Source organism: Ovis aries, chromosome 11, assembly GCF_016772045.2.
Source record: "Ovis aries strain OAR_USU_Benz2616 breed Rambouillet chromosome 11, ARS-UI_Ramb_v3.0, whole genome shotgun sequence".
Taxonomy (NCBI): Eukaryota; Metazoa; Chordata; class Mammalia; order Artiodactyla; family Bovidae; genus Ovis; species Ovis aries.
In genome coordinates, this window is record NC_056064.1 from 8,445,144 (window position 1) to 8,463,040 (window position 17,897).

The following is a 17,897-nucleotide window of genomic DNA, read 5'->3' on the forward strand; positions in this document are numbered from 1 at the left end:
GGAAAGGACGCGGAGCCGGACCCGCCGCGCGAGGCTGGGGCGGCGCGGGCTCCGGGCGGCCGCCCCGGGAATCAAACTCGCGCCCGCCCGACCCTCGCGGCGGCGCCTCGGCGAGCGGGCCTGGAAGGTGGGGCCGATGCGCGCGCGGGCCGGGCGGCGCCGGCGGGGGCGAAGGGGGTCTTACCGAGCAGCCGCGCGCGTCCGCTCCCCGCGGGCCGGAGGGGCCGGGGGCTGGGGGCGGGGCGCGGCCCCGCGGCGGCGGCGGCGGCGGCGGCGGGCCCGGCGCGGCGGCGCGGCCGGGGCGCGGGAGGCGGGGAAAGCGAGGCGCGGCCGGCTTCCTAGCGGCGGGCGGCGCGAAATGCAGCTGTCCCTGCGCGGCCGCCGCGAGGCCACAAGTGGGGCCGCGCGGGGAGGAGCGGGCCTGCGGGCGGGGCGCGGGCCGGGCCGCGGCCCCCAGACCCTCTCCGCGGCCGGCCCCTCGGAGAAGGGAGGGTAGCGGGGTCGGGGGCCTCCAGCGACGCCAATCGCAGGGGCTGGGGGTGGGGGGTTGGAGGGTGGGGGCCTGGAAGAGACGAGGCGGATCCCCGGGGACCGACCCCCGCGGCAGCCACGGGGACTCCCGGCTGGAGGGCCGGAGGACGCGATCGGGGAGCCTCGGTCCCCCGGGCCGCGCGGGGAGTCTTGCGCCTCCCTGCTCCAGGAGCGGCGCCGGGAGGGCGCACCCGGGAGAAGGTGGGGCGGGAGACCCGAGACCTCAGCTGGGGGTGGGGGGACCTAAAAGCAGGGCTGCCCAGAGGGTGTGGCCGCGCCTCTGGGGCCTGGGACAGCTGAAGTGGAGAGGAGGGCGGCCCCCGGGGTATTAGCATTCAGGAGAGGAAACAAAAGGTTGAGATCAGAGGAGATCAAGAAATCAAAGTTATTACCCATTCACACCATTGGATACCACTTGTCATCTCCCCACCTCCTCCCCAGCATACCAGGTCACCTCAGGGACGTCTGAACTTTTTGAAAAGATCTCCCAGGGAAGAACGTGTTTCATAAACGGGAAATCAGCTTTGGCTCTTCCTTTTCCACGTGTTTTAGTTTCACATCCTAATTGGGGGATGGGGGTAGGGCGGGTCAGGTGCCAAACATCCTGCTGCGAAGAGGCGCTACCTAAGGAAGGGATCTGAAACCCATGAAGGGCAGTTCCAGTCCTGCCCCCGGGGCAGCTTGCCAAGGACCCGCACCCTCCTCCTGGACAACCTGCCTTAGAGACCCACTTGCCCATCTGGGTACAGATCTTAGAGAACAGCACCCCCACTCCCACCAACCATGGCTTGCAGTCCCCTAGCCTGCTGAGACAAGGCTAGAGGACTCTGTGCTAGCTACAGAGACATCCGAAGGTAAAAACCACAAACCAGAGTGCACCAGACACCCATGTGTCTCCATCATTTGCTTGTCGAGGGTGTTTCTTCAGCAGGTTGGGAACCTGGGAAGGGGAGCAACCTCAGAACCTTCTGGGGAGGCCCGTTGTTGACTAGCCTGTCGAGTTGAGCTCCAGGGCCAGGTTCCCAGACTCCTCTGAGGACCTCCTCTCTCCCACCCACCTCTCCCCAGGCCCCTTCACGCCGTGGTATATTCAGTTTGGGGGGCCCTTCAAACTCCTAGAGGTGGTCCCTAGACCCCAGGTTAAAGATCCTTAATCTAGATGGACTGACCCATGCCTCCGTGATGACTCCTGTCTCCTTTCCCAAATCCTCTCTGCTAGATTATGTTACACTTGCCCAGGGTGCAGTTCATCTGCCACTTCTCTGCTTACTGGTGAGATCCTGCTGCAGTTCCTTTCCCTGTCACCTTGGCATTTTGGAGCTGGGAAAATGCATCTGCAAACTGGAAGTTTTGGCTGTTAGGCAAGTGCTCACGGAATCTTTTCATATATTATTCACATAGTCATCAGATGAAACTGATCACTGTGATGGTGGCTCCTCCTTGAAGAATGCTTCCTAGGCATTGGTAACATACGCTTCCTTTCCGGGCTCTCTTCCAGGAGGCTTTCTCTCAGACTGCTTCCCTGCCTCTCACCCGCACTGGGTAACCTCCCTTGCTCCCGCCACTGCCTGTGAGCTGAATGTTTCCCAGGATACCAGGCCAAACCACCCTCCTGGGCTCTAGCCCCACACACCCAGCTGCCTATGGAGGCTCCTCACCTGTGGGACCCTCGGACACCCCAAATGCAAGGAGGCAAGAGGCCCAGAGCATTTCCTTCCCTCCCTGTTCCATCTGGCTTCACAGCTGGAAACCTCAGTGCGCCGTGTCCTTGCCCTGTGATCTACTGGTTATCAAGTCCTGCTCCTTCCTCCTCACTCTCCTGAGCTGTGCTGTGCTCTGTTGCTGTGTTTCTGTTGTCCGACTTTGCGACGCTATGGACTGTAGCCCACCAGGCTCTGTCCATGGGATCCTCCAGGCAAGAATACTGGAGGGGGTTGCCATGCCCTCCTCCAGGGGATCTTCCTGACCCAGGGATTGAACCTGAGTCTCCTGCATCACATGCAGAGTCTTTAACGCTGAGCCCACAGGGAAGCCACCGCCCTCTTCTACTCCCTTAGTTTCCCTGCTCGGCCCTGGTTCAGGCCCCCGCATCTCTGTGCATCACAGTGCAGGAGAGATCCCTTGGCTTTCAAGCCCTTGCCCTGCTGCCTGCCTTAGGAGACCTACCGGTCCTTTCCTTCTCTCTCTCTTTACTTCATACCTACAAACGTTACAGAAAGTGCCCTGGTAAGAAACCCTTACCCCAACCTGCCCTCAGGCCGTTGCCCTATTTCTCTCTTGCCCATTTATCAGTTAACTTCCTCTGAGAAAAAACCAACCTTGCATCCCCTCTCTGCTTCCTCAGTCCCTTTACAACCCTCAGAATCCAGCTTAGTTCCCCATCATTCCAGAGTCACCTTTTTCCAGGAGGCACCAGCCAGCTTGCAGTCATTTCAACCCATGGACCTCCCCACCCTTCTCTTGCCACCGAGGTGCTCTGACCACCTTCTTGAGGAAACTCTTACCCAAGGCCTCCGTGGTTTTTCTGCCAATTCATTCCTTCAGTTCTTCAGCTCTGCCTGCCCCAGGGACATTTCTAGGGCATGGTCCTCTCCACTTTTCCGTAAATCTCACCATGCTCTCATGGACACCAATCCCTGATCACCCCACCTGTTGCTGCATGACTCTGGGTTGCTTAACTCCCTCTGTGCCTCGGTCTCCTGATGGGTATTTGGGGCTTACAACAGTGCCTACCTCAAAAGACTGTGGGGAAGATAATACAAATTCACACACGTGACGTGCCCAGAACATTGCCTGACACCTTAAATGTTCAACGAGTGCTGGTGTCGGTACCCATAAAGAGTGTGTTGGACTTTGCTGGCGGTCCAGTGGTTAAAACTCTGAGCTTCCACTGCAAGGGGGGCAGATTCCATCCCTGGTCAGGAAACTAAGGTCCCACCAGCCCTGTGGCACGGCCCCAAAAATAAATCTAAAAATTTTTAAATTAAATATAATGTTAGGGAAAAAAAAGAGTGTGTTGAATGTCCGTTCCTGGGCCTGCTGCCTCTCGTGAACTCCTGGTTGGACAGCCTGCCCCACAGCCACCTCCCCTTCAGCATGGCAGCTCTGGGATCCTTCATCTCTGCCTCTCATGTGGCAGAGTCTCTGCCCAGAAGAGCGCACCTCCCATTCATCCCAGTTACCACTTCACCCACCACCTTCCTGCTCCCCCACCTGCACACCCCCAGGTGCCTCTGGCACTTCCCTTGAACCCTCTTGCCCTGCATAACAGTTTGCCCCCACGGACTCCTGTCCCGCCTGCCGGCCTCTATAGAGCGTATGGTATTGTGGCTGAGCTCAATGAATGAGCTCCTGGGAGGTCAGTCGTGTCTTCTGTCTCAGAGCCCACGCCTTCCAGCCCAAGGCCTGGCTGCTCCCTTGAGTGTGTAAATATTTGCCAAAGCACTGACTTGCGACGGGTCGTGAGACCTGCCTGGTATGCCCTTAATAAAACCAGGTCTTCTCTTCGCTGGTAAATGTTTGTAAGGTCCCAGGAGCCCTGCCTTCCTGTACGGAGATTGTCAGCTTCTCCTCTACAAGGTGATGGGGTGGAGATTTTTCTTGTTTAGTCCCTCAGCGATGTCCAACTCTTTTGTGACCCCATAGACTTCAGCCTGCCAGGCTCCTCTGTCCATGGGATTCTCCAGGCAAGGATACTGGAGTCGGTTGCCATGTCCTTCTCCAGGGGATCTTCCTGACTCGGGGATCAAATCCCCACTCCCTGCACTGGCAGGACAGGCTCTTTACCATTCAGCCACCTGGGAAACCCCAGGTGTGGAGATTAGGTGTAGATAAATGGAATTCTGTGCAACCATTAAAATGATTTTTAAAGACTATTAGATGTGGGGTTGGGAGGTGGGAGGGAGGTTCAAGAGGGAGGGGACCTACGCACACCTAGGTTGCTTCATGTTGATGCACGGCAGAAACCAACACAATATTGTAAAGCGATTATCCTCTGATTAAACTTTTTTTTTAAAGGAGAATAAAAGAATATTACATGTCTAGGAAACTATTCAAAATATTTTACGGGAAAGGTAGGCTACAAAACAGTATATTTGGAATCTGTGGCAGTTCAGTGGTTAAGATGCCATGCTTCCACTGCTGGGGGTACAGGTTCAATCCCTGGTCAGGGAAGTTCCACATGCCTTGTGGTGCAGCCAAAAAAAAGGAAAAAACAGTATATGCAATATGAGGCTATTTGGTTTATTTAGTTATAGGTCTAACTATTTGACTGTGTGGATCACAATAAACTGTGGAAAATTCTGAAAGAGATGGGAATACAGACCACCTGACCTGCCTCTTGAGAAACCTATATGCAGGTCAGGAAGCAACAGTTAGAACTGGACGTGGAACAACAGACTGGTTCCAAATAGGAAAAGGAGTACGTCAAGGCTGTATATTGTGACCCTGCTTATGTAACTTCTGTGCAGAGTACATCATGAGAAACGCTGGGCTGGAAGAAACACAAGCTGGAATCAGATTGCCAGGAGAAATATCAGTAACCTCAGATATGCAGATGACACCATCCTTATGGCAGAAAGTGAAGAGGAACTAAAAAGCCTCTTGATGAACGTGAAAGAGGAGAGTGAAAAAATTGGCTTAAAGCTCAACATTCAGAAAACAAAGATCCTGGCATCTGGTCCCATCACTTCATGGCAAATAGATGGGGAAACAGTGGAAACAGTGTCAGACTTTATTTTGGGGGGCTCCAAAATCACTGCAGATGGTGACTAAAGCCATGAAATTAAAAGACGCTTACTCCTTGGAAGGAAAGTTATGACCAACCTACATAGCTTATTGAAAAACAGAGACATTACTTGCCAACAAAGGTCCTTCTAGTCAAGACAATGGTTTTTCCAGTGGTGATGTATGGATGTGAAAGTTGGACTGTGAAGACAGCTGAGCACCGAAGAATTGATGCTTTTGAACTGTGGTGTTGGAGAAGACTCTTGAGAGTCCCTTGGACTGCAAGGAGATCCAACCAGTCCATTCTGAAGGAGATCAGTCCTGGGTGTTTTTTGGAAGGACTGATGCTAAAGCTAAAACTCCAATACTTTGGCCACCTCATGAGACGAGTTGACTCATTGGAAAAGACCCTGATGCTGGGAGGGATTGGGGGCAGGAGGTGAAGGAGACGACAGAGGATGAGATGGCTGGATGGAATCACCGACTCGATGCACATGAGTTTGAGTGAACTCCGGGAGTTGGTGATGGACAGGGAGGCCTGGCGTGCTGCAATTAATGGAGTCGGACACAACTGAGCGACTGAACTGAACTGATATGACAACATGTTAACCAATTATTGGATGAGGGTTTATAGATAACTTTTACTGCATTATGAATATTTTCCCGGATTTTCCAAACTTCCTACCTTGAAGATACATTCCTTTATAATCATATATATATGTAGCCTTCTAGATCATTATGTGTGGGGATTTCCCTGGTGATCCAGTGGTTAAGACTCTGTGCTTCCATTCCTGGGGGCATGGGTTTGATCCCTGGTGGACTCTAGCCAGGGAACTTCAATCCTACATGCCAAGAGGTGCAGACCCTCCCCTGCAAATCATTAGGTATGATTGGAAAGAGGAAAGTGAATATAAGTAGCTTTCCTTCATAATTTTGTCTAACTTAGGCTATTTCAATCCAGTTCCATGACCATTTTTGTTGACTTCCCATATGCCCATACTGAGATCCCAAAGATGAACAATATGTAGCCCCTCTTCACTCCCTCAAATCAAAGGGCAAGGTGGATTTGAAGCAACTAGCAAAATAATACAAGGCAGAGGGTGACACTAAATTTAAGGTGTAAGTAGAGGACTCTGAGGCTACCCAGGAAAGCAAATGGTTCATTCTCATGGAGGACCCGTCAGAGAAGGCCGCTTTGAAGAGCTGACTTTCGTGCTGTACCTTGGGAGATGAAAAAGGTTTTAACTGAGGATAAGGGTGTTCCTATCTGAGGGGCAGAGCATAAGAAGAGACACAGAGGTGAGGACATTGAAGCATATTTGGATGTGGGTGAATGTCCACGATGGCCGGAGTGTGGGATGGGTGATGGATAATGTAGCCAGATGAAGCTGGAAAGGTGAGACAGTGCGCAGTGGAAGGCCTGGCGCACCACACCAAGGAATCTACAGAGAGGGCACAAGCTCGAATCTAAAAACAGAATATCAACCTTCATTTTTATTTTCTTGACAATTCCAAGAGTTGAGACGGTGAAGTTCACCTCCACCGGTCCTGCACCAAATCAGCTGCTGGGAAAAGCCAGCTTGGAGTTAAGCATTTGCTACAAAACATTCACAGAGGTTAGAGGTTCAATCCCAGCTTGAAGTAGCAGATTCCTTCTTCCTCCTGATCGCCCTCTAAACCCTTAGGTACAGTGTAGCGGCTGAGTGCCCAGACCTTCGTGCCAGTCAGACCAGGGTACTAATAAGTTCCTGCTGTATCTCTTTACAAGCTGGGTGACCTTGGGTGAATTACTTAACCTCTCTGATTCCCTCATCTGTAAAATATCACCTTTCTCCTCACTAGATAAAAATAATAATAAATTTTCTTGAACATTTACAATGTCTGGTCCTGTTTTAAGTACTTTTGCACATTTTAGCTCATTTAGTCTTCAGAAAAACCCCAAGGGGCAGGTGTTATTACCCTATCTATTTTACAGATGTGGAAACTGAGACAAAGCGAGCTCAGAAGTGTTCCCAGGATCCAACAATAAGTAGACCAACAGTCAGCCAAGACATGGCCCCAGCCTGTGTCTCTGGAGCCCATGCACTTCACTGTACTCCTGGAGATAATTACAAAAACTAGGGACTTTCCTGGTGGTCCAGTGGTTAGGAATCTGCCTTCCAATGCTCGAGACCCTGTTTACACTCTAGGAAACCGAGAGGCAAAGAGATTAAGTAACTTGCCCAAGTTTCTTCACAGAGCCAGGAGAGGAGCTCAGGGGGTCTGGCTGCAAAGTCTGTTCTTTGTCGCTCGGATACACTTCATGAATGATGACAATTTAACTTATTGTCATGCTTTTCATTTCAAGGGGGCTTCCCTGGTAGCTCAGCTGGTAAAGAATCTGCCTGCAGTGCAGAAGACCTGGGTTCAATTCCTGGGTCAGGAAGATCCACCGGAGAAGGTAAAGGCTACCCACTCCAGTTTTCTGGCCTGGAGAATTCCGTGGACTGTAGCCCACGGGGTCCCAAAGAATTGGACACAACTGGGCGACTTTCACTTTCATTTCAAGGAGGCCTGCCTGCAATCAATTTCATCCTGATGTTCAGATCTGATTCTCTCCAGGGATGGAGATCCATGGAGGATGTTGGGGATGGGACAGGAGGCATATGCCTGGGGGGCTTGGGCAGCAGGGCAACGGGCGGAGGAGCCTTTGGGCCTTGCTGTCCTGGGGAGGGCTCCTTTGTGCTTTGGGGAAGGGACCCTTTGGAGCACCAGTAAATGGCCAGGAAAAGGAAGGAGAGGAAGCGGACACTACCTCTTTAGCCCCTGAGCCGGGCTCTGGGCACTAGGGGAAATGGCAAAAATGTCTTATTCTTCACTGGAAGAACCTCCCTGGGTGGAGCTGTACATACCACAGCTAGTTCCAGGGTGGTGGGTGGAGGACCCTAAGGGGCTGAGTGATGTCTTTGAAGGAGATTTCACTCACCAGGTGTCTCTTTGAAAAGGAATACAGAAACCCCTCCCTGAAGCAGGGCTGAGCCCCTCGGGGCACGAGGACCCTGGGGCTATGGCAAGATGGGGTCCTAGGGTCCAGACCTTCAGCTCAGGTCCTGCACTTGAGGCTGTAAGGCCTGCTCCCCTTCGGGGGGAGGGAGTAGAGCCTGGGCTCAGTTCAGCTCCGTTCCCCAGGGAACTGTCACACGGTGGTGGCTAGTCAGAGGACCAGCGCAGCTGGCGAGAGGGGCACAGCTGCCACTGCAGGACCGCTTCACCAGAAAGTGAAACTGAGAGTTCAAGGAGCAGCAGGAGGCACTAATTTGTTTACTTATGCAGTCATGGATCCTTCCCTTTTTCAAGAGCCTATAGATACGTATACATATGGGCTTCCTGTGGGGCGCTGGTGGTAAAGAACCCACCTGCCAACGCAGGAGACACAAGAGATGCAGGTTCAGTCCCTGGTTTGGAAGATCCCCTGGAGGAGGGCATGGCAACCCACTCCAGTGTTCTTGCCTGAAGAATCCCATGGACAGAGGAGCCTGGCAGGCTACAGTCCACAGGGTCACAAAGAATCGCACACAACTGAAGTGACTTAGCACGCAGGCACATGTACATATATAAATATATAGATATATTTATACATTATAGGTACATGTATTTTGGGCCCCAATGCATGGCTTGTGGGATCTTAGTTTCTTGACCAGGGATTGAACCCCAGCCACAGCAGTGAGCGTGCCGAGTCCTAACCACTGGACTGCCAGGGAATTCTCAACAGCTTGTAATTTATTATTATTGTTACTAATATTTATTTTGATGCATAGATTGCTCTGAATTTGGCCATTTGCTGACTCCTGTGTTCTTTTTAAAAATATATTTGAAAGTGAAAGTCGCTCAGTCACGTCTGATTCTTTGTGACCCCATGGACTATAGTCCATGAAATTCTCCAGGCCAGAATCAGTTCAGTTCAGTTCAGTTCACTCATTCGTGTCCGACTCTCTGCTACCCCATGAATCGCAGCACGCCAGGCCTCCCTGTCCATCACCAACTCCCAGAGTTTACTCAGACTCATGTCCATCGAGTGGGTGATGTCATCCAGCCATCTCATCCTCTGTCATCCCCTTCTCCTCCTGCCTCCAATCCCTCCCAGCATCAGTGTCTTTTCCAAAGAGTCAACTCTTTGCATGAGGTGGCCAAAATATTGGCGTAGGACTGATCTCCTTTAGAATGGACTGGTTGGATCTCCTTGCAGTTTAGAATAGTGGGTAGCCTATCCCTTCTCCAGGGTGTCTTCCCAACCCAGAATTCAGGATCTGCATTGCAGGCAGATTCTTTACCAACTGAGCTATGAGGGAAGCCCCACCCCCACCCCCAGTCTATTAACTTATATATTTGGATATACTAGGTTTTAGTTGTGGCAGGTGGGATCTTCAGTCTTAGTTTCCACTTGTAGGATCTAGTTCCCTAACCAGGGGTCTAACCTGGGCCCCCTGCATTGGGAACATGAGGTCTTAGCCACTGGACCACCGGGCACGTCCCTCCTGTGTTCTTCTGATACATCCCATCTTTGATACATTCCCATCCTGACTTTCTTGCACAGAGATGTTTTCACCATCACTGCAAAGGCTGCATCAGACCTCCATCGGTCCTAAATCTAGGGGGATGTGTTGATGATGAGGATATTTGAATGGTCTTAAAGTGTTTCTCCACAGACTTCCTATTAGTTGCAAGAGGGAAAACAATAATTATACAAGGGAGAAACTAAGCAATGCCTTGACTGAGCGGTCGTCACCTTGAAGGGACAGAGGCTGTCATGTGCCTGCAGATATGATATCCCAAGGACACGCTGCCTCGGCAGGATTCCAGCTGAGAATGCATAATATCAATGTAATCATGGGGAACATCAGACAAACACAAAATAAAGAATGTTCTTTTTTTTTTTTTTTAAAAAAAGCAAGGGTCTGTAATTAAAAAAAAAAAAAAAAAAGCCAGCTATAAAAATGGCCTAGGTTTAAGGAGATTGAAAAGACAGGGCAACTAAATGCAACACCTGCCCCTAAACTGGACCTTGTCCTAGGATGAAGATGCTTGCTGTCAAGGACATAATCAGATCATAACTGAAATATGGGCTGTAGATTAAATAAACGTATTATATAAGTGTAAATGTATAAAACTTCACAGAAGTACTCGGGGGTAAGGTTCATGATGTAGAAAACCATGGAATGGTTCAGAAAAAAAAATTTAGAGGGAGCACACATGTGAATAAGCAAGGGATAAAATGTTAGCAATACGTGAATCTGGTTAAAGAGTGTACAGGTGCCTCGTACTATTTTCACCTTTGCAGCTTTTGTAAGTTTGAAATTATTTCCAAATAAAAGTTTTTCAAAACAGTTGCAGGTTCACTTTGTGGTTTTTGCTGCCCGAGCCCTAAAATCAACTTTTTCTCCAGTAGAGCTTGGGGATCAAGAATATTTAAGCACATTTTTTAATTTTTTTATATTTTTTTTAATTCTTATTTTTTGGCTGCACCACACAGCATGTGGGATCCTAGTCCCTGGAACAGGGATCGAACCTGTGAGCCCTGCATTGGAAGCACAGAGTCTTAACCACTGGACCACCGTGGAAGTCCCTAAGAACATTTTTTTAAAAAGTAAGCCATATATTGGGAGAAAATATTTGCAAATAATATGACTGATAAGGGATTAGCCTTCAAAATTTACAGTTTATGACACGTAACAGCATCAAAACAAACAGCCCACTCAAAAAATGGGCAGAAGACCTGAACAGACATTTCTCCAAATGGCCACACATGAAAAGATGTTCACCGTGGCTAGTTATTAGAGAAAGGCAAATGAGAACTGCGATGAGATATCATCTCACACTGGTCAGAATGGCCATCACCAAAAAATTCACAAACATCCAGTTCTGGAGAGGATGTGGAGAGAAGGGAGCCTTGTTGCACCGTTGGTGGGAATGTAAATCGGTACAGCTACTATGGAGGCTCCTTAAAAAACTAAAGATAGAGCTGTCATATGACTCTGCAGTCCCACTCCTGGGCATATATCTGGAGGAAAAACATGATCTGAAAGGCTGCAAGCACTCCAGTGTTCACTGCAGTACTGTTTGCAACCGCCAAGACATGCTGCTGCTGCTGCTAAGTCGCTTCTGTCGTGTCCAACTCTTTGGGACCCCAGAGACGGCAGCTACCTAAATGTCCGTCGACAGAGGGATGAATAAAGAGGCTGTGGAACATACATACAATGGAATATTACTTAGCCATTAAAAGAACGAAATCATACCATTTGCAGCAACACGGTTGGACTTAGAGACTGTCATACTGAGTGAAGTAAGTCAATCAGAGGAGAAATATTGTATGACACCCTTTATGCGTGGAATCTAAAAAGAAATTATACGAACGAACTTACAAAACAGAGAGAAGGACACAGACTTAAAAAAGGAATTTACGGTTGGGGGAGGGGAGGAATACTTAGGGAGTTTGGGAAGGTCATGTACACTTATGTATTCAAAATGGATAACCAATAAGGACCTATTGTATAGCATATGGAACTCTACTCAATGTTTTGTGCCAGTCTGGATGGGAGGGATGTTTGGGGAACATGTATCGCTGAGTCCCTTCGCGTTTCACCTGAAACCATCAAGACTTTGTGAAAGGGCTAGGTGTGCCTGCGAGCTCCACCGTTTCAGTCGTGCCCTACTGTGTCTTTAAGTCGTGCTGCGACTCTTCAGTACTGTAGTCCACCAGTCTCCTCTGTCCATGGGATTCTTCAGGCAAGAATACTGGAGTGGGTTGCCATGCCCTCCTCCAAGGGATCTTCCCAACCTAGGATCCAACCCGCATCTCCTGGGTCAATCCTGCCTTGCAGGCGGTTTCTTCACCACTGAGCCACCGGGAAAGCCCGTTAATCAGCTATACTCAAATACAAAATAAGAACTTGAAAAAAAATCAACAACAACAACAAAAATAAATGAGAAGGAAAAGCACCCCTACCATGTGGAACAGCACAACAGAAGGCAGGGAAATGTGAAGTGTCAGTCCAATCGCTCAGTCGTGTCCGACTCTTTGTGACCCCATGAATCGCAGCACGCCAGGCCTCCCTGTCCATCACCCTCTCCCGGAGTTCACTCAGACTCACTTCCATTGAGTCAGTGATGCCATCCAGCCATCTCATCTTCTGTCGTCCCCTTCTCCTCCTGCCCCCAATCCCTCCCAGCATCAGAGTCCTCTCCAATGAGTCAACTCTTCATATGAGGTGGCCAAAGTATTGGAGTTTCAGCTTTAGCATCATTCCCTCCAAAGAAATCCCAGGGCGGATCTTCAGAATGGACTGGTTGGATCTCCTTGCAGTCCAAGGGACTCTCAAGAGTCTTCTCCAACACCACAGTTCAAAAGCATCAATTCTTCGGTGCTCAGCTTTCTTCACAGTCCAACTCTCACATCCATACATGACCACAGGAAAAACCATAGCCTTGACTAGACAGACCTTTGTTGGCAAAGTAATGTCTCTGCTTTTCAATATGCTATCTAGGTTGGTCATAACTTTTCTTCCAAGGAGGAAGCATCTTTTAATTTCATGGCTGCAGTCACCATTTGCAGTGATTTTGGAGCCCAAAAAAATAAAGTCTGACACTGTTTCCACTGTTTCCTCATCTATTTCCCATGAAGTGATGGGACCAGATGCCATGATCTTCGTTTTCCGAATGTTGAGCTTTAAGCCAACTTTTTCACTCTCCTCTTTCACTTTCATCAAGAGGCTTTTTAGTTCCTCTTCCCTTTCTGCCATAAGGGTGGTGTCATCTGCATATCTGAGGTTATTGATATTTCTCCCAGCAATCTTGATTCCAGCTTGTGCTTCTTCCAGCCCAGCGTTTCTCATGATGTACTCTGCATAGAAATTAAATAAGCAGGGTGACAACATACAGCCTTGACGTACTCCTTTTCCTATTTGGAACCGGTCTGTTGTTCCATGTCCAGTTCTAACTGTTGCTTCCTGACCTGCACACAGGTTTCTCAAGAGGCAGGATAAGTGTAGATGATAGAAAGGGGAAATGGGTCTTCTGAAAAGCTAACCCAACAAATGGCCCCCAGGTAAGCCATAGGCTCCCCCGGGGGAGACAAACCGCAGCCCCCAGCATCTTCCCGCAAGCCTCTCCCCAATCACCCTCACGTGTGTGATTTAGAAATAGGATACAGCAAGCTGACAGATTCAGCCATCCTTCAAGGGGCCAACGTTATATTGGGAGGCACATCATAGACCTTGATTTTATGTGTTTACATAGAAGGGGGTACAACTTTTGTGCCGAGTGCAGAAAGCGAAGCAGCGTTGGAAACGTCCAGCGCGAGTGGAGCAGCGCTCCCTGTGAATGAGCACCCTCCCCCGACCAACCAGAAAACAGGCGACATCAGCCAATCCCGACTCGGCAGTGCCCTGGTCGGGGCGGGGCTGACACGCCCAGAGTTGTTTGTTTGCCTCGGCTTCCCACCCGCCCGGCTCTAACCCTAGTCTACCCTCGGGAGGAAATCGCAGAGACGAGGCTGGCAAAGTAGATTTGGCCAACCTGTGGAGGGCATCGGACTTTGGGCACTTTGGGTACTGCAGTAGGTGGACAGACCCAGCCCTGCAAAAGCCACATTTTCTGCGAGCTATGCAGGATGCCTCTCAGAGCGCTGAGTCCAGGATGCCTTCAGGAGAGCAGGTGGAGCCGATGAGGGTAGGTTCAGGGGAGAGCTAGCAGGTCTGCGAAGGATGTCAGGTTTCTCCCCCACATCCTGCCTGGGTAGGTGGTGGCCCTCCTTTTCCTCTTGGGAAGGAAGGAGGTCAGGCCCGTGCCAGGCTCGCAGCAAGCTATAAGAAGAACTAACTCTTTGTTAGGATGGTTCGGTTGCCTAGGGAAACTGTACAGCCAGTTTCTCTGGATATAGTGAGTGCTGGTAAATGCAGTGAGAAGGAACTTCTCTGAAGCACGATGCACCATCCCAGAGAGGCACACATCCTGACATTTTTTACAGGTCTCCCAGCCTGGATATTTCCTTGGTGTAACTGGAGCCCTCCCTTCCACAGATCCGGCAGGGTTCAGTTAGCTACGGTTTAGATGTGTCTCCCATCTAACTTTCTCATTCCCTGAGATGAGACTCCATCCAGTTCCCATGCTGGATGCCAGCCCTCAGAATCTCAGCGTCTGAGATGGGGAAGTCATGCAGGAAGGCAGTCAGCTCCTTTGCTCTTTGGGTAGACACAGTTGGTGCCTCTGAGTGAGCTGATGGTGCTGCTACTACATAGGATATAGGACACCCAGGTGCAGGTGGGGGATATTGAATTTGAGGCTCTTTCCTGTCTATCAGGAGAAGGCAATGGCACCCCACTCCAGTACTCTTGCCTGGAAAATCCCATGGACGGAGGAGCCTGGTAGGCTGCAGTCCATGGGGTCCCTAAGAGTCAGACACAACTGAGCAACTTCACTTTCACTTTTCACTTTCATGCACTGGAGAAGGAAATGGCAACCCACTCCAGTGTTCTTGCCTGGAGAATCCCAGGGACGGGGGACCCTGGTGGGCTGCTGTCTATGGGGTCACGCAGAGTCAGACACGACTGAAGCGACTTAGCAGCAGCAGCAGCAGCCTCTCTATCAGGCTTTGTACAAAGCACTTTACACGAATTAGGTCTTCAAAATCTTTACTATATTGCAACTGCTATCCTCTTTCCTTCACAGCTGAGGAAACTGGGGCCACAGAGATTACATCTCTTGCTCAAGGTCACACATTTCCAACTGGCATAGCCTGGATTTATACCCCAGGCCTGCCAGATTCCAAGCCCCTGCTCTCAACTGCAACCCTGAATTACAGCACCTCCCAAGCTGTCCCTTATGCCAGGCCTCGCCCTGCTCTGAATCTTCTGGGGCCTCTCTTACCTGTGGCTGCTGTTTCCAGCCTTGGTGTTCGGAGCCTTGTGTTTCAGGCTTCCTGAACACTGGGACTCACTGATACACAAGGGCAAGTCGGCAGCAGGGTGCCATGGTCCCACAGATTTGGAACCAGAGGTTTAGGGGGTGTGGCAAAATTTCTGGAATATATAGTCCAATTTTAGAACTAGCCTCCCTTCTGTGGAGCTCTGGACCACCTCCACTTTATTTGGATAACTCCCAACTCCTCCTGTTATACCAAGGAAGAATGAACCAAGTGTCTAAATAAAAGCTACAGGGAAGGTTTCGCAGGGAGAAATATTAGATTTGCAGAATATCCAGGGGTTCACGACAGAGCACATGCGTTGGCGGCTGCTTGTGGGAGGACATTCTAGGGCTAAGGGACAGAATATACAAAGATTCTCCTCCTTCCTCTTTCCACAGCGCCGCCCTCTCCCGTTTTCTTCCTCAGACGCCCTTGACAGCCACCAAGTTTCTGGTGTTGACAAAGTGGCAGGACTTCCCTTGCATGGGGCAGGCCACCCTGGAATCAAGGCCTGCGCTTCTGGGATGGAGCTCTGGGATTCTAGGAAGGGGGCTCCCTACCTCCTCAGCTGGAAGTGGCTCCTGGGTGCCCACCACAGGAGGAATTCCCTACAGATCATCTGAATCTTGCCTCTCTTTTCAGCTACTGGTTTTGTCCTTTTTCTGACCAAGAAGAGCATGTCTTCTTTTCTGCCCCTTGACTGGAGCTGAGATCAACACAGCCGGCTTAGCCTCACAGCCTGTCTCGGGCCCTCTGAGGAATCACGTCCAGCCCAAGGCAGACGCATGGAGAGGGGAGGAAGGGCGGGGTGGCGGGGGGTATACCGCAGGAAGCACAAGGACATTTTCTCCCAAATATCTCTCTCTCTCTCCCTTCCCTAGGCCTCATTCTAACCTCCAAGTTCCCAGTTTTCCTTCTCTCCCTCACCTCACAAGCAAAGCTGATTTCCCTCTGGCTCTGTTCCCACCACTAACAAAGCTAGGAATTTCTTGGCTCGTGAGCAAAGGCCTTGAGGATCCAGGCTCGTTGCAGCCTGATCTCTAGTGGATCTAGGCTGACTCTGTAAGAACTGTGGTGGCTTTGGTGGCCCCCAAGGTTGACCAACACTTAGCTTCCCGTCCCAGTCTCCGAGGCTGGCTCTCCTCTGCACAAGCAGTCTCTGGAACTGGCACGTCTGCTCCCAGCCTGGGACCCGGGCACTGACTGCCAGACAGAGCCGCTGCACAGTCACCAGAAGGACATGAGTTCCTTCCCTTCCCCTTGGTCCTCCCATCCTCTCCAGCGGCTGTGCCAAGTTGCTCCCTGGCAGAAGAGAATGGCGTCCTCAAATGTCTATCACTAGCCTACTAATTCTTACCCAGGCTCTTTACAAATGTGCTGAGGGGAAAAATAACATTTAGGTGGAAAGCCAAATGCAGGTGGACCTCACTTTGAGAAAATTCCATAAACAATGTAAACTTAGAGACTCCACACAATTCACACAATTCTTCCTGCATGGTGGGCAGAAAGGATTCACTCCAGCAAGTGACTTCAAGTTCTTCTTTGTAGTCTTCAAAGAGGTATTTAAGGGTTGGGAAGGAGGTGGGATATCAAGTTAAAGATCATCGGGGATGAAGAAAATTCCTGAAGTTCTGATGCAAGTCAGAGGTGATACAGAACCTGAAGTGTGAAAATCCATCCCTTACCATGATAGGCAAGGTTTTGTAAAGGAAGAGTACTTGACCCTCAGGGGCCAGGGCCAAGATATGGGTCAAGTGCCTGTCTTGGGAAGGTGAGAGCTGACTGGCCACCCCTTGGTGGAGTGGTCGCAGCAGAGTGCTAACCACACAGAGACCCGAAGCAGAGCCCTAACCCTCCCTCCGTTCCTTTCTTGGGAACTACGTGGACCTTCGATTGCCTGAAAGTGAGCAGCCAAGAGAAGCTGTAGTCCAGATCAGTGCACAAGCTCAGTCAGTATTCAGCCCTGAACCGTAACACACTGAGGTCTGGCTCCCCTTTTTAACAGGACAGGAGGGTGGAGTGGGGGTTGGGAAGGAGATTATCCAGTAATCTGCCAGGGTCAGATCAGCTGTGGGGGAGATTTATAGGCCCAGATGGGGACAAATCGCCTTCTTTCAGGCTACAGGACTCTTTAAGGAGGAAATGGAAAGAGTGCAGGGCTGAAGGCCAGATTTTATTAGGGCTGGGAGGGGAAAGTTCAATGGTAATTCATGAACATATTGGACTGTCCTTTAGTCCAATGTTACTTGAGGATACTATAGGGAAAACCTCCTGAATCCAAGTCTTTTCAGAGAGGACCAAACTGCAGGGCTCCCTGAGAAGAGCAGAAACACCTGGACAGCAAGCACTGTTAACTAGCAACTCAGTGAAATGACACTTCCCCTTCCAAACAAAAGCAATGTAAGAAATTCTTCCTCCAGCTGTTTTCACTGGGTCAATAAAGAGACTAAAATCAATTATCAGAGGAAGTTTGGAAAGCCTCGGTTATATACAAAACAGATGTAGGTATCCAAAGCTTTTTATTAACTGGTGTCAGATGCATCTTGATTTGCTGTCTGCTGATACTGTCACTTGGGAACGTGGCGTTCTCGCTCTTAACAGCCTTCTTGGAGGCAGCCACCAGTTTTTCATCTTTGTATTATGCCCTTTACTGCCTAACAGTGCCTGGCACATTGTTCGCACTCAGTAGACATCTGATGAACCT

At 50.2% G+C, this 17,897-nt stretch overlaps 1 protein-coding gene across 3 annotated transcripts in view; it reads right to left on the minus strand.

Annotated features, from left to right (window-relative positions):
* The window catches only part of CUEDC1 (CUE domain containing 1), an 85,204-nt gene extending 84,197 nt beyond the window's left edge, over positions 1-1,007 (minus strand). The window contains exon 1 of one of the 3 annotated variants that reach the window (XM_060394737.1): positions 978-1,007. The gene's annotated coding sequence lies outside the window, so the exon portion shown is untranslated. Of the gene's footprint in view, positions 1-184; positions 363-923 lie in introns of those variants that run through there. The other 2 variants (XM_027975387.2, XM_027975385.3) reach the window with 2 other exon arrangements.
* Positions 1,008-17,897: the final 16,890 nt, after the last annotated feature.